This window comes from Petaurus breviceps, unplaced genomic scaffold (genome assembly GCF_028583685.1).
Source record: "Petaurus breviceps papuanus isolate PSGF00001 unplaced genomic scaffold, PetGlider_PUasm1.0 90700, whole genome shotgun sequence".
NCBI lineage: Eukaryota > Metazoa > Chordata > Mammalia > Diprotodontia > Petauridae > Petaurus > Petaurus breviceps.
The window spans coordinates 5,391,217-5,403,498 of record NW_027187315.1 but is presented as its reverse complement, the minus strand read 5'-3'; the positions used below and the strand labels follow the sequence as shown (position 1 = coordinate 5,403,498).

Below are 12,282 nucleotides of genomic sequence, written 5' to 3'. Positions count from 1 at the left end.
ATTTGGGAAGGCATGGAGAGAAAACAGTCTGAGGTTTAAAATTTTACCACAGATAATCCATAATGATGTCTCTTTAGTTGTTAGGCAGAGAGGCAGCATGATGTAGCAAAAAGAATGCTGGCCTTGGAATCAGGATTTGAGACAAGAGGGCTACTGCCAGATAAAATCTGGGTTTTAGACAGTAAAATTTAGGTGCCATGTTGATAAACTAGGAGTCAAGCCAGACAATGAATATATTTTAATCTGTCATACTTAAGAACCCCAGGAGAAGATGAGAATTTATTTTTTCCAAATGCATTTTTAGCTTCTGATTTACATCATTCATTTCCGCCAGATTTTGAGTTACAAATTTTCTCCCCGTTTTTCCCCTACCCACTGCCCCAAAATAGCAGTCCCACAGGATATCCCCTCCTCCAGTCTGCTCTCTCCCATATCTTCTCCCATACATACCCCTTTCAACTTTTACAGTGGATCTCTATGCCCCAGTGCCTGTATATCTTATTTCCCAATTACATGTAAAATAGTATTAATAATAATGTATATATATTTGATTTTAAAACTTTGAGTTCCAGATTCATTCCCTTCCTCCCTTCTCACCCACCCTTACTGGGAAGATAAGCAGTTCAGTATAGGTTGTACATGTGTGGCTAATGCAAAACAATAACATAGTAGATATATTGTAAAAGACTGACTGTATTTCCCTCCCACCTATCCTACCTCCCACTTGTTCTATTCTCTACTTTGATCCCGTCCCTTTTTCAAAAGTGGGTGCTTCCAACTCCCCTCCACCCCAGCCTGCCCTCCCTTCCATCATCCCCCCTCTCATCTCCTTCCCCCCCCCTACTCTCCTAGAGGGTGAGATACCCTATTTAGTATGTATTTCATTCCCTCCTCAAGCCAAATTCAATAGGAATAAGGTTGACCCATTCCCTTTTGCCTTCCTATTCTTCCCCTCCATTGTAACCACTTTTCCTTGCCTCTTCTATATGACATAGTTTACCCCATTCTGTCTCTCCCCATCTCCTCTCATTATATTCCTCTCTCACCTCTTAATTTCACCTTTTAAGTATCATCCCTTCCTGTTAAATTGGTCCTGTGCCCTCTATGTATACCTGTCAACATATATACACACATTCACATATGTATTCATATGCCCATATACCCTCATATATAGACATATATATATTTATTTATATTCCATTCAACTACTGATAAAAGTTTCATAATTTACAATTATTGTTTTTCCATGTAGGAATGTTAAAAATTCAACTTTGATAAGTTCCTTATGATTTCTTTTCCCTGTTTACCTTCTCATGCTTCTCTTGCTTCTTGTATCTGAATGTCAAATTTTCTATTCAACTCTGGTTTTTTCATCAAGAATGCTTGAAAGTCCTCTATTCCACTGAATGACCATATTTTCCCCTGAAACATGAGACTCAGTTTTGCTGGGTAGGTGACTCTTGGTTTTAATCCGAGCTCCTTTGACCTCTGGAATATTATATTCCAAGCCCTTCAATCCCTCAGTGTAGAAGCTGCCAGATCATGGGCTATCCTGATTGTTTCCACAATATTCAAATTTTTTCTTCCTGGCTGCTTGTAATATTCTCTCCTTAATCTGGGAATTCCAGAACCTGGCTATAATATTCCTAGGAGTTTTCTTTTTGGGATCTTTATCAGGAAGTGATCAGTGGATTCTTTCATCCTCTATTTTGCCCTCTGGTTCTAAAACATCAGGGAAGTTTTCTTTGAGAACTTCCTGGAGGATGATTTCTAGATTCTTACTTTGATCATGGCTTTCAGGTAGTCCAATATTTTTTTTTTTTAAGCAATTGGTGTTAAGTAACTTGCTGAAGGTTACACGGCCAGGTATTTCTGGGTGTGTGGTGCTAAGTATCTGAGCCTGGATTCGATCCCCAGGTCATCCCAACACTGAGGCTAGTGCTCTTACTTGCTGAGCCACCTGGCTGCCCCTAGTCCAATAATTTTTAAATTATCTCTCCTGAATCTATTTTCAAGGTCAGTGGTTTTTCCCAAAGATATTTCACACTGACTTATATTCTTTCATTTGTTTGGATCTGTTTAACAGCATCTTGATTTCTCATAAAGTCATTAGCTTCCATTTGCTCCAGTCTAATTCTGAAGCAATGATTCTCCTCATTGAGCTTTTGAGATCCTTTTTCCATCTGGGAAATTCGGCTTTTTAAGGCATTCTTCTCCTCATTGCCTTTTTGAGCCTCTTTTGCCTTTTGAATCAGTCTGTTTTTTAAAGGTTATTTTCCTCAGTCAGGCTGTTGACTCTCATTTCATAATTTTCTTGCATTGTTCTCATTTCTTTTCCCAATTTTTCCTCCGATTCTCTTATCTGCTTCTTAAGGTCCTCTATGGCCTGTAACCAGCTTGTATTTTTCTTTGAAGCTTTTGGTGCAGGAGTTCTGACTTCACTGTCTTCCTCCTGTTTCATGCTTTGCTTCTTTTTTTCCCCAAAATAGAAGTCTAACGTTGGAATCTTCTGTCTGCTTTGTTTCCTTTGCCTGGTCATGTCGCCCCTCAGTCACTTGACCCCTGGGCTTTTTGCCACAGTAGGACTCTTCCACCAGACTGATTTGAGCTTTCATCCCAAATGCTGAGGTTTTCTCAATTGCCAGAGATATTAGATGGGTGCCCTCTCTGAGGTCTCCACACACTCTGGCAAGCTGGACACACACCCCAGGACCTCTACCCTAGACTGCGATCCAGATCCAAGCAGGTTAAAGCAAGAGTGATTACCCCTCAGACTGGTTCTTGGTCCCCCTACACTCTGCAGGCCAGGAGCTGAAGCTGCCACTTGGCACTGGCTGGCTGTGCTGACATCTCAGCGGCTTCTAGCCCCTGGGGCAAAAGCCACGTACTCCCTCTTACTGGGTCCCAAAATCCAGACTGCACTGACCTCTCACTTTGTCCTTCGTATCTATGTGTGGACAAATCTGGAAAAGGCCACAGCTGCTGCTGATCTGGAGTCCCTCTGGCTGGCGGCTGGTTAGGCCCGCCTGGGGCTAAACCTGGGCTTGGGTTTGGGCTCAGCTCCCAGAGCGCTGCGCTGGCCGATTCCTGCCGGCCTGCCGGGCTGTCGTCAGAGGGAGATTAGCTTCTCTGTGTCATTTTGTGGGTTCTGCAGCTCCAAAGGTTTTTTAGAGTCCCCTTTTTACATGGATTGGGGAAGGTGGAAGCCGGAGCCCAGCAGAGGTCCTGCTTCTGCTCCTCCATCTTGACTGAGAACTATCGAAGATAAGAATTTATTGGGGAGAAGGCCAAGATATAAACCCAAAAGAAGAGAATAATTTCACAATAAATGCAAATAGAGCCTTGGAGGAAAGAGTAACTTCACTGCAAAAGTATTAGTAGCAGGAGGATATAAAGCCGGAGCTTTAAAAAAAAAAATCTTTAAAAAGAAGTGAAAAGAGGATAAATATCTCAGAAAACATGGAAAGGAAATATTGGAATATGGTACCATATTCCAAAAGGCAAAAGTTAAAACGAAGAATAACCTTTCCTGCAAAACTGAATTAAGTTCTACTGGAGAAAAATGGATTTTTAATTTTTTAAAGGACATTTAACACTTTTGATGAAAAGACAGAAATGAATTGAATCTTTGAAAAATACAGTAAACAAGAGATATATTTACAGTCAAAAGGTGCCAGATGATGAAGTACTTATGTTTTAATGGGCACAAAAGTGACATTTGTCCCTTTAGAGTTCCTCTGTCTTAAAGAGTCATAGAAGGAGTTAACAAAGATAAACATAGGGCCTTAGGGTGATATGGTGTTGTCTTTTGGTGGGTGGAGGAGAAGAGAAAAGAAAAGAAAAAGGAAATGTAATGCACTAGGAAAACAGTAAGAAAACTTATTATTGCTCTTAATTAAGGTTTGCCAAGAGAAGAGCATAAAAACATGAGAGGATGGGGAGAAGCAGGCATTTCATAAAACTCATTCTTTTCTGAGCTAAATAAAAAAGACTTAACACAGAATTTGGTGTTTACATTAATGTGATAAATAAGAAATACATTAAATTCAACAGGAAAATAGGGAAAGGTAAGAGGGAGAAGTTTAATAGGGAAGGTAGAACAAAGAGAAAATAGTCACAGATACAGAAACCCAGCTATGGAGAAAAGAAAGTATAAGAATCTGTCATTAATTGAATTTTGAACTGGATGAAGACAGCAGAGAAAGAGTTTGGGAAACCAGTCACTTTAATGATAAATCACTAGATAAATTCCGTTTCTTTATCTTCTTTTTAAAGAAAGAGAAAGTGGCAAAGAGAAGAAGAATTATAAGAGAATATGATGAAAAGAAAACACAATTAACAGTCAACTCTGAATGTAAATGATGAATACATCAATAAAATGGAAGAGAGCAGCATAATGGATTAGAAAGTAGTATCTAGGGGCAGTTAGGTGGCACAGTGAAGTGGCACCAGCCCTGGAGTCAGGAGAACCCGAGTTCAAATCCAGCCTCAGACACTTAAAATTTATTAGCATTGTGACCTTGGGCAAGTCACTTAACCCCAATTGCCCTACCTTACCCCCTCCAAAAAAAAGGAAAAAAAAGGAGACTCTAACAATATATTATTTACAAGAATCAGCTTGGAGCAGATTCAGAATTAAAGATGTAAGAGAGTTATTATGAGAGGTTGGCATAGATTTGATTATGCAAATGAATTAAAAAGCAAAGAGAGCAATCATGATCTCAAATAAGGAAACAAAAAAGTACATGGTTTAAGAGAAGCAGAGAAACTAGTTCTGTTTTAAGATACCATAGGTAATGAAATAATATAATGTAATATAATATGACATGATATTTATGCACTGAATAGCACCTCATTACTTGAAGGAAAAACTAGTTGAATTACAGGGTGCTATAGATAACAGAACTTTGGGGGTCCTCAATCTGTCCTTTATAAACCTAGACAAATCTTACCCCCCCCAAAAAAAAAAAGAAGAAAGAAGTTAAGGACCTCAGTAGAATGTTATAAAGTTAGATTTGATTAATCTTTGACCACTACTGAATGGGACTCAAAAGTAGTATGCCTGCTTGCCACCTTTGGATGGCACCTCTGTAAAAATTGTTGACTTTTTATGGCACAAGCTAATATACTGGTTATTTCATTCACTCAGGATGCTACTTCCCAGTCTGCTTCTTCCTTGCTACTTCCCACTCAGTCTTCATCTTCACTTCTTCAGTACAATTACACAACTATTTTGAAATCACTTATCTTATATTAAGTACTCCTTCTTTGCCCCAAATTTCAAGGAGTTTTTGCTCTTTAAGCTAAACTACAATTATAATTATATTCAGTAGCTGCCTGTCTACAAGCTGTACTTTTTAATTTTTACCAACTATTATTACTGTCCATTTCAGAATTTTGTGCTTGTTTGTTTTTAAAGAATTCATTAGGTTTTTGCTCTGGCTAGAGGAAATTAACATTCAAGTTATTTTGTTCATCTTAATATTTAAATTGTTAACAGTTTCATTCATTAAGCCTAACTATTACATTATCTAATATTAATAATCTTCCAAGACTATTAGAATTCTGCCGCTATCTAGAGTGACTTATAATAATTATGTTTCATATCATGATTGAGTCTAAGAATTGTAATTCAATAATAAATGAAATTTCAGTAAGCAGGAAAATTTATGACTATTGGTATGGAAACGATTTTGCAAAATTAGTATAACATGAAATTAGTTATATGTCAGTGTAATCCTGTATCTTCAAGAAAATATATCTTTGAAGGAGACTTGATTTTCATGTAGCCATGCAGTGACTTTTTTCCCCTTTAATTTGTCTGTTTTCCTTAAAAAGTATGTTAACAAATATGTATGTATTCCATCTCGATATTTTCTTATTTCATTTCTTTCAATTCAAAGCTATGTTAGAAGGAATGAGGAAGGAAATGAAGGTCAATGTTCCTGTTGTCCTCTTGCTCTCCTCAGCTGGCATTTCCTTTACTGTGTGCTGAGCATTAGACAGTTTATGAGGCATGGGCATTCCACCCTTGATTGCTGCCAGTTGTCTTATATTGAACTGTGTGTGTGTGTGTGTGTGTGTGTGTGTTTTAAATCGAGCAATTTTAAGAAACCTTTCTATCATGGTTTATCTCAGTGATAAACTTGAAGTCTTGAAATAGCACAAGTTAGCAGCATCTCTATGCAAAGGGTAGTTCATATGGTGGTTTTCTGTTTGAGTCATGTCTGTGTAGGATGGTTTGGTGCTTTTAATTTTCTGCAGCTTTCGTTTTGGTTTTTCTCAGAAACTTCCCATTTGAATGTCTTTGTGGGTATGCTTGCCTGAATAGGTTTCTTCACTAATCTTTATGCACATTCATGGCTGATGGCTAGCCATCCACTCTCTGTTCTTCTTTCCCTTTATTCTTTCTTCCGCCCCCATTCCTTTAATTTTAGCACTTTATTAGAAATGTACTTACAACACATAATATTGTTGTCCTCTTCAGTGTTCTTCTATTGTCTTTAGTTTTTTGTGTTCTTTTTAGATATGACCTAATGCTTAATAAAAGTTTCTGGTGTAACCACCATATTTTTTGACATGTTCTATGTTCCACAGAACTCATTAATTGTCTCTGTTACATTTATAAAGATCTTGAAATTAATTCATGTTGAAAGTTGAGTTCTTGATAATAATACTTAGAGAAGTCTTCAAAGCATAGTAATGTGTAGAGTGATTAGTAGTATATATTTAGAATCACTCCTCTATTTCCCCCCCTCACAACCTTAAATGTTTTAAAAATGTTGTTTAGATGGGATTCCTTTAACTGCTATAATTTTAACTGTTTTCTACCTACCTTGCCAATAAAATTTGTTTGTTTTACTTACTGAGTTTGAAAATATTTAAGTCAAATAGATCTGCTTTGATTTGGCAGAGTAATTTCTTTTTTTTTATTTGATTGTTTACATATTTATTATTTACTACTTGCAAAATGCTATGCTAAATGAGAGAGACAAAAAGAAAAGTAATACAGGCTCAGTCTCGAAGAACTAATTTTCTAATGAGGAAAAACAAAAATGGAATGTTTCAATTGCAAGTCAAATAGCAAGTTCTCATGGCCTTTAGGATTCAGTGACAAAGAGGATATTAATACCTTTATTTTAATGTTATTCCCACTAATAAAATCATATTAGTTTCTGATATTGAACCATTTGATGGTTCCAAGGTCTTCAATAGGAACAATTTGCCTCTCTGGCTCTTCAGTAGTTATAATTAGACGTTATCAGCCCAAGGGATACATCCTACCAAGATGGTTGAGAACACTGTGTTCTCAAGCCTGTTAGGTTCAAGGTCTTGGGATATTTTCATAATATCCTAGGGAAGATGGTGGTCATGACTGTGATGGCAGACTGACTTGCCCAGCACATGCTGACTCCTATTTCTCTATCAGCATGCCTTTCTATTTCAGCGAGGCAGGCTTGCTTATCCTGGGATCCACTGCTGATCTCTTGATATTAATTTCTACCCCACAGTTCTTTTCAGATTTCTATCTTAATCCCTAAAATGTTGGTACCAAAAAGTTGTTTGTTTTTAATTAAAAAAAAAACATAGGGATTTAACCCAATCTTTTAAATTCATACTTCCCGATGCTGATATGAATCCACCTAGTAAAGATTAAGAGTTAATTTTCCTTCCTAAACCCCAGTGATTTCTTTATATATATATATATTTGAATATTTGATTTTAAAACTTTCAATTGCAGATTCATTCCCTTCACCCCCCTGCCACCCACCCCCCACTGGGGGGACAAGCAGTTCAGTATAGGTTGTACATGTGTGGCTAATGCAAAACAATAACATAGTAGATGTATTGTAAAAGACTGACTATATTTCCCTCCCTCCTATCCCACCTCACACTTGTTCTATTCTCTACTTTGATCCTGTCCCTTTTCAAAAGTGGGTGCTTCCAACTTCCCTCCCCCCCAGCCTGCCCTCACTTCCATCATCCCCCCTCACATCCCCTTCTCCCCCTATTCTCCTGGAGGGTGAGATCCCCTCCCTTCTCAAGCCAGATTCAATAGGAATAAGGTTGGCCTATTCTCTTTTGCCTTCCTATTCTTCCCCTCCATTGTAAACATTTTCCCTTGCCTCTTCTGTATGAGATAGTTTGCCCCACTCTGTCTCTCCCCATCTCCTCTCATTATATTCCTCTCACCTCTTAATTTCACCGTTTAAGTATCATCCCTTCCTGTTAAATTGGTCCCGTGCCCTCTATCTACATATACCTGTAAACTTATATATACACATTCACATATGTATTCATATGCCCGCATACCCTCATATAAAGACATATATATTTCTAATCCCTTCAACTACTGAGAAAAGTTTCATAGGTTACAATTATTGTTTTTCCATGTAGGAATGTTAATAGTTCAACTTTGGCCAGGTGGCTCAGCGAGCAAGAGCACCGGCTCCAGTGCCTGGACGACCCGGATTAAATCCGGGCCCAGACACCCAGCACCACACCCAGAAACAACAACTGGCCATGCAACCCCGAACAAGCCACTCAACCCCGATTGCTTCAAAAAAAAAATAGTTCAACTTTGATAAGTTCCTTATGATTTCTTTTCCCTGTTTACCTTCTCATGCTTCTCTTGCTTCTTGTATCTGAATGTCAAATTTTCTATTCAACTCTGGTTTTTTCAGCAAGAATGCTTGAAAGTCCTGTATTCCACTAAATGACCATATTTTCCCCTGAAACATGATACTCAGTTTTGCTGGGTAGGTGACTTGGTTTTAATCCCAGCTCCCTTGACCTCCGGAATATCACATTCCAGGACCTTCGATCCCTCAGTGTAGAAGCTGCCAGATCCTGGGTTATCCTGATTGTGTTTCCACAATATTCAAATTGTTTCTTCCTGACTGCTTGTAATATTCTCTCCTTAATCTGGGAATTCCGGAACCTGGCTATAATATTCCTAGGAGTTTTCTTTTTGGGATCTTTTTCAGGAGGTGATCGGTGGATTCTTTCAACCTCTATTTTGCCCTCTGGTTCTAAAACATCAGGGCAGTTTTCTTTGAGAACTTCCTGGAGGATACTTTCCAGGCTCTTACTTTGGTCATGGCTCTCAGGCAGTCCAATAATTTTTAAATTATCTCTCCTGGATCTATTTTCCAGGTCAGTGGTTTTTCCCATGAGATATTTCACATTGCCTTCTATTCTTTCATTTGTTTGGATCTGTTTAACAGCATCTTGATTTCTCATGAAGTCATTAGCTTCCATTTGCTCCAATCTAATTCTGAAGCAATGATTCTCCTCATTGAGCTTTTGAGATTCTTTTTCCATCTGGCAAATTTGACTTTTTAAGGCATTCTTCTCCTCATTGCCTTTTTGAGCCTCCTTTGCCATTTGAGTCAGTCTGTTTTTTAAGGTATTATTTTCTTCAGTCAGGCTGTTGACTCTCATTTCATAATTTTCTTGCATTGTTCTCATTTCTCTTCCTAATTTTTCCTCCACTTCTCTTATCTGCTTCTTAAGGTCCTCTATGGCCTGTAACCAGCTTGTATTTTCCTTTGAAGTTTTTGGTGCAGGACTTCTGACTTCACTGTTTTCTTCCTGTTCCATGCCTTGCTCCTTCTTATCCCCAAAATAGGAGTGTAATGTTGGAATCTTCTGTCTGCTTTGTTTCCTTTGCCTGCTCATTTTGCCACTCAATGATTTGACTTTTGGGCTTTTTGCCACAGTAGGACTCTGCCACCAGACAGGGGAGTTTTTGTCCCAAACGCTGGGGTTTTCTCAGCTGCCGGAGGTATTAGATGGGTGCCCTCTCTGAGGTCTCCACATGCTCTGGCAAGCTGGACACACACCCCAGGACCTCCACCCTGGACTGCAATCCAGATCCAAGCAGGTTAAAGCAAGAGCGATGACCCCTCAAACTGGTGCTTGGTCCCCCTACACTCTGCAGGCCAGGAGCTGAAGCCGCCACGTGGCGCTGGCAGGCTGTGCTGGCGTCTCAGAGGTTTCTCGCTCCGGGGGTAAAAGCCACGCACTCCCACTTCATGGGTCCCAAAGTCCAAACTGCACTGGCCTCTCACCTTGTCCTTCGCATCTATGTATTGATAAATCTGGAAACGGCCACAGCTGCTGATGATCTGGAGTCCCTCTGGCTGGCGGCTGGTCAGGCCCTCCCTGGGGCTAAAGCCTCGGCATGGGGCTGGGCTCGGCTCCCAGAGCGCTGCGCTCGGCTCCCAGAGCGCTGCGCTGGCCGATTCCTGCCGGCCTGCCAGGCTGTCGTCAGGGGAGGTTAGCTTCTCTGTGTCATTTTGTGGGTTCTGCAGCTCCAAAATTTGCTTAGAGTCCCCTTTTTACATGGATTGGGGAGGGTGGAAGCCGGAGCCACGGGAAGGTCATGCTTCTACTCCGCCATCTTGGCTCCGGCAGAGTAATTTCTAGTCTTACCAGTAAGAAGTTTACAAAGTACTTGGAATGAAATCCCCTGAATGTGAATCATCTGAGTAAATGATGCATTAATAGAGAATAGCACTAGTTGCTTTACTTGATGTATCTCCAGCAAATATCAAAATGACTGTTCATTTTCCCACAAAATCCTCTGTAAAGGGTCTCCTGTAGATCAGCTCACGCTTTCCAGCTGATTGCATGTGAACTTTGATCACAACCACTTTTCATAGACTTTTCTGGAATGCCACAGTCTCAAATGCTTGAAGAGCATTTAGCAGGAGGACAAAGATAGAGACAGAATGCTTCCCTTAGAATACCAGTTTAAAATACTCAAAGACTACAGGGAGCAAGATGGGACCTACAGTTCTGTGGTGTTTCCCTCTTCCATTGGCATTAAAGAAGGGGATATGGCTGTTGGTAAACATACACCCCCACCCCTGACTCCTTATATCCTTACAAACATTTTAATCAAGAGGAATGAAATTTATCATGTTAACATGCTTCCGTAGCAGCAGCCACACTGGCATACCCAGGATAGCTGTTAGCACAGGATCTTAAATCTGCTTTACTAGGTAAGATATCTGTTTAAGGGGTCAGTCTGTTTTAATTCCATTCACTAGTTCAAGGGAAAAGTCAGCACCCTGAACTTCAGAGAAAATACAGAGAAATAAAGACCAACAGACAGGGTTCTGACTGTCTGGATCAACTGTACACTTTACTTACATCCCTGGATCAAGAGAGCCTTTACATCTGAGGTGTTGGGGAGCTCTGAACATAAGATCACTCAGAATCTCCACGGGGAATCACAAGATTCTTCTCTTAAGCAGGCCCCCAAAGCAAAATACCAACTCAGAGTATACATACTTCTCAGAGTCTGAAGGCATCACAACTCTAAAACTCAGTGCCTAATTGGAAATCAGCAAAAGGTGTAAAAGCCTAGCTACAAGCAAACCTCCCCTAAGCAAGCTTTGCTTGATGGGCTGCACTTGAGGCCTATTAATTGGCCGGGAAGATCTTAAATCCCATTAACATTTCTGCCACTAATGTGCTTTCTGTCCTGCTGGCAGGATTTTCTAATGCAGGCAGATAGGAAGAAGGGAGAGAAACAGGAAGAGAAAGGAGGAAAGGGGAGAGGAAGGATAAATATGTACTTCCCTATCACATAGCACTTACCTTCACCACTTGAGAGACTTGAGGTGAGGAGAAGAGTTGTTCCTTACAGTACAACAACAAAATTAGGGTAAGGACCCCTAATCTACAAAGTAAGCAGGTTTAAAATAATTTCTAAGTTAACTTGTCCATTTTTGTTGTTAGTTTTCTAGATTCTGACTAGTAGGAGTTGAAGATGAGGGTGGTGGCAATGGGAGTGCCAATGGCAGGGAAATCTAACTGCAAGTTATTTTGGAAAGAGTGGAAGAGGGAAGTAAAGTTAAAAAGGACCAAATTTCTTTTTTGAGAAGTGTTTTATACTTCTTAATCTACAAGGCATACATAGTTCTAAAATAATGTATACAAATAAATTTCACAAGTCCAAATTTATAGTTTTAGGGTTAATAATTTACAAAAATAACCACAGTGGTTTTCCTTGATATGTTCATCTCCTCCATGCATCTAAACTATTATTTGATTTATATGCCATTTTCAGGATCATATCTATTATATGCCAACATAGGAACATTATACAAGAAAAACATGTCTCTAGTATGTTAAAGACTAATAACTCTTCAATTTAAAGTTTTCCGTCAGAATCTGTGTATATATGGAGAGAGATCTGGGGGAAGCTCCCCCTCCCTATTCAGAACTTCTGGTTTTCCTAATAACTTTGGCAATAAGGAAAGGTCTCTG

At 39.4% G+C, this 12,282-nt stretch overlaps 1 protein-coding gene across 12 annotated transcripts in view; it reads left to right on the top strand.

The window, feature by feature from the left end:
• CASK (calcium/calmodulin dependent serine protein kinase) overlaps nt 1-12,282 on the top strand; it is a 490,128-nt gene that overhangs the window by 244,629 nt on the left and 233,217 nt on the right. The gene's annotated exons all lie outside the window — the stretch shown is intronic.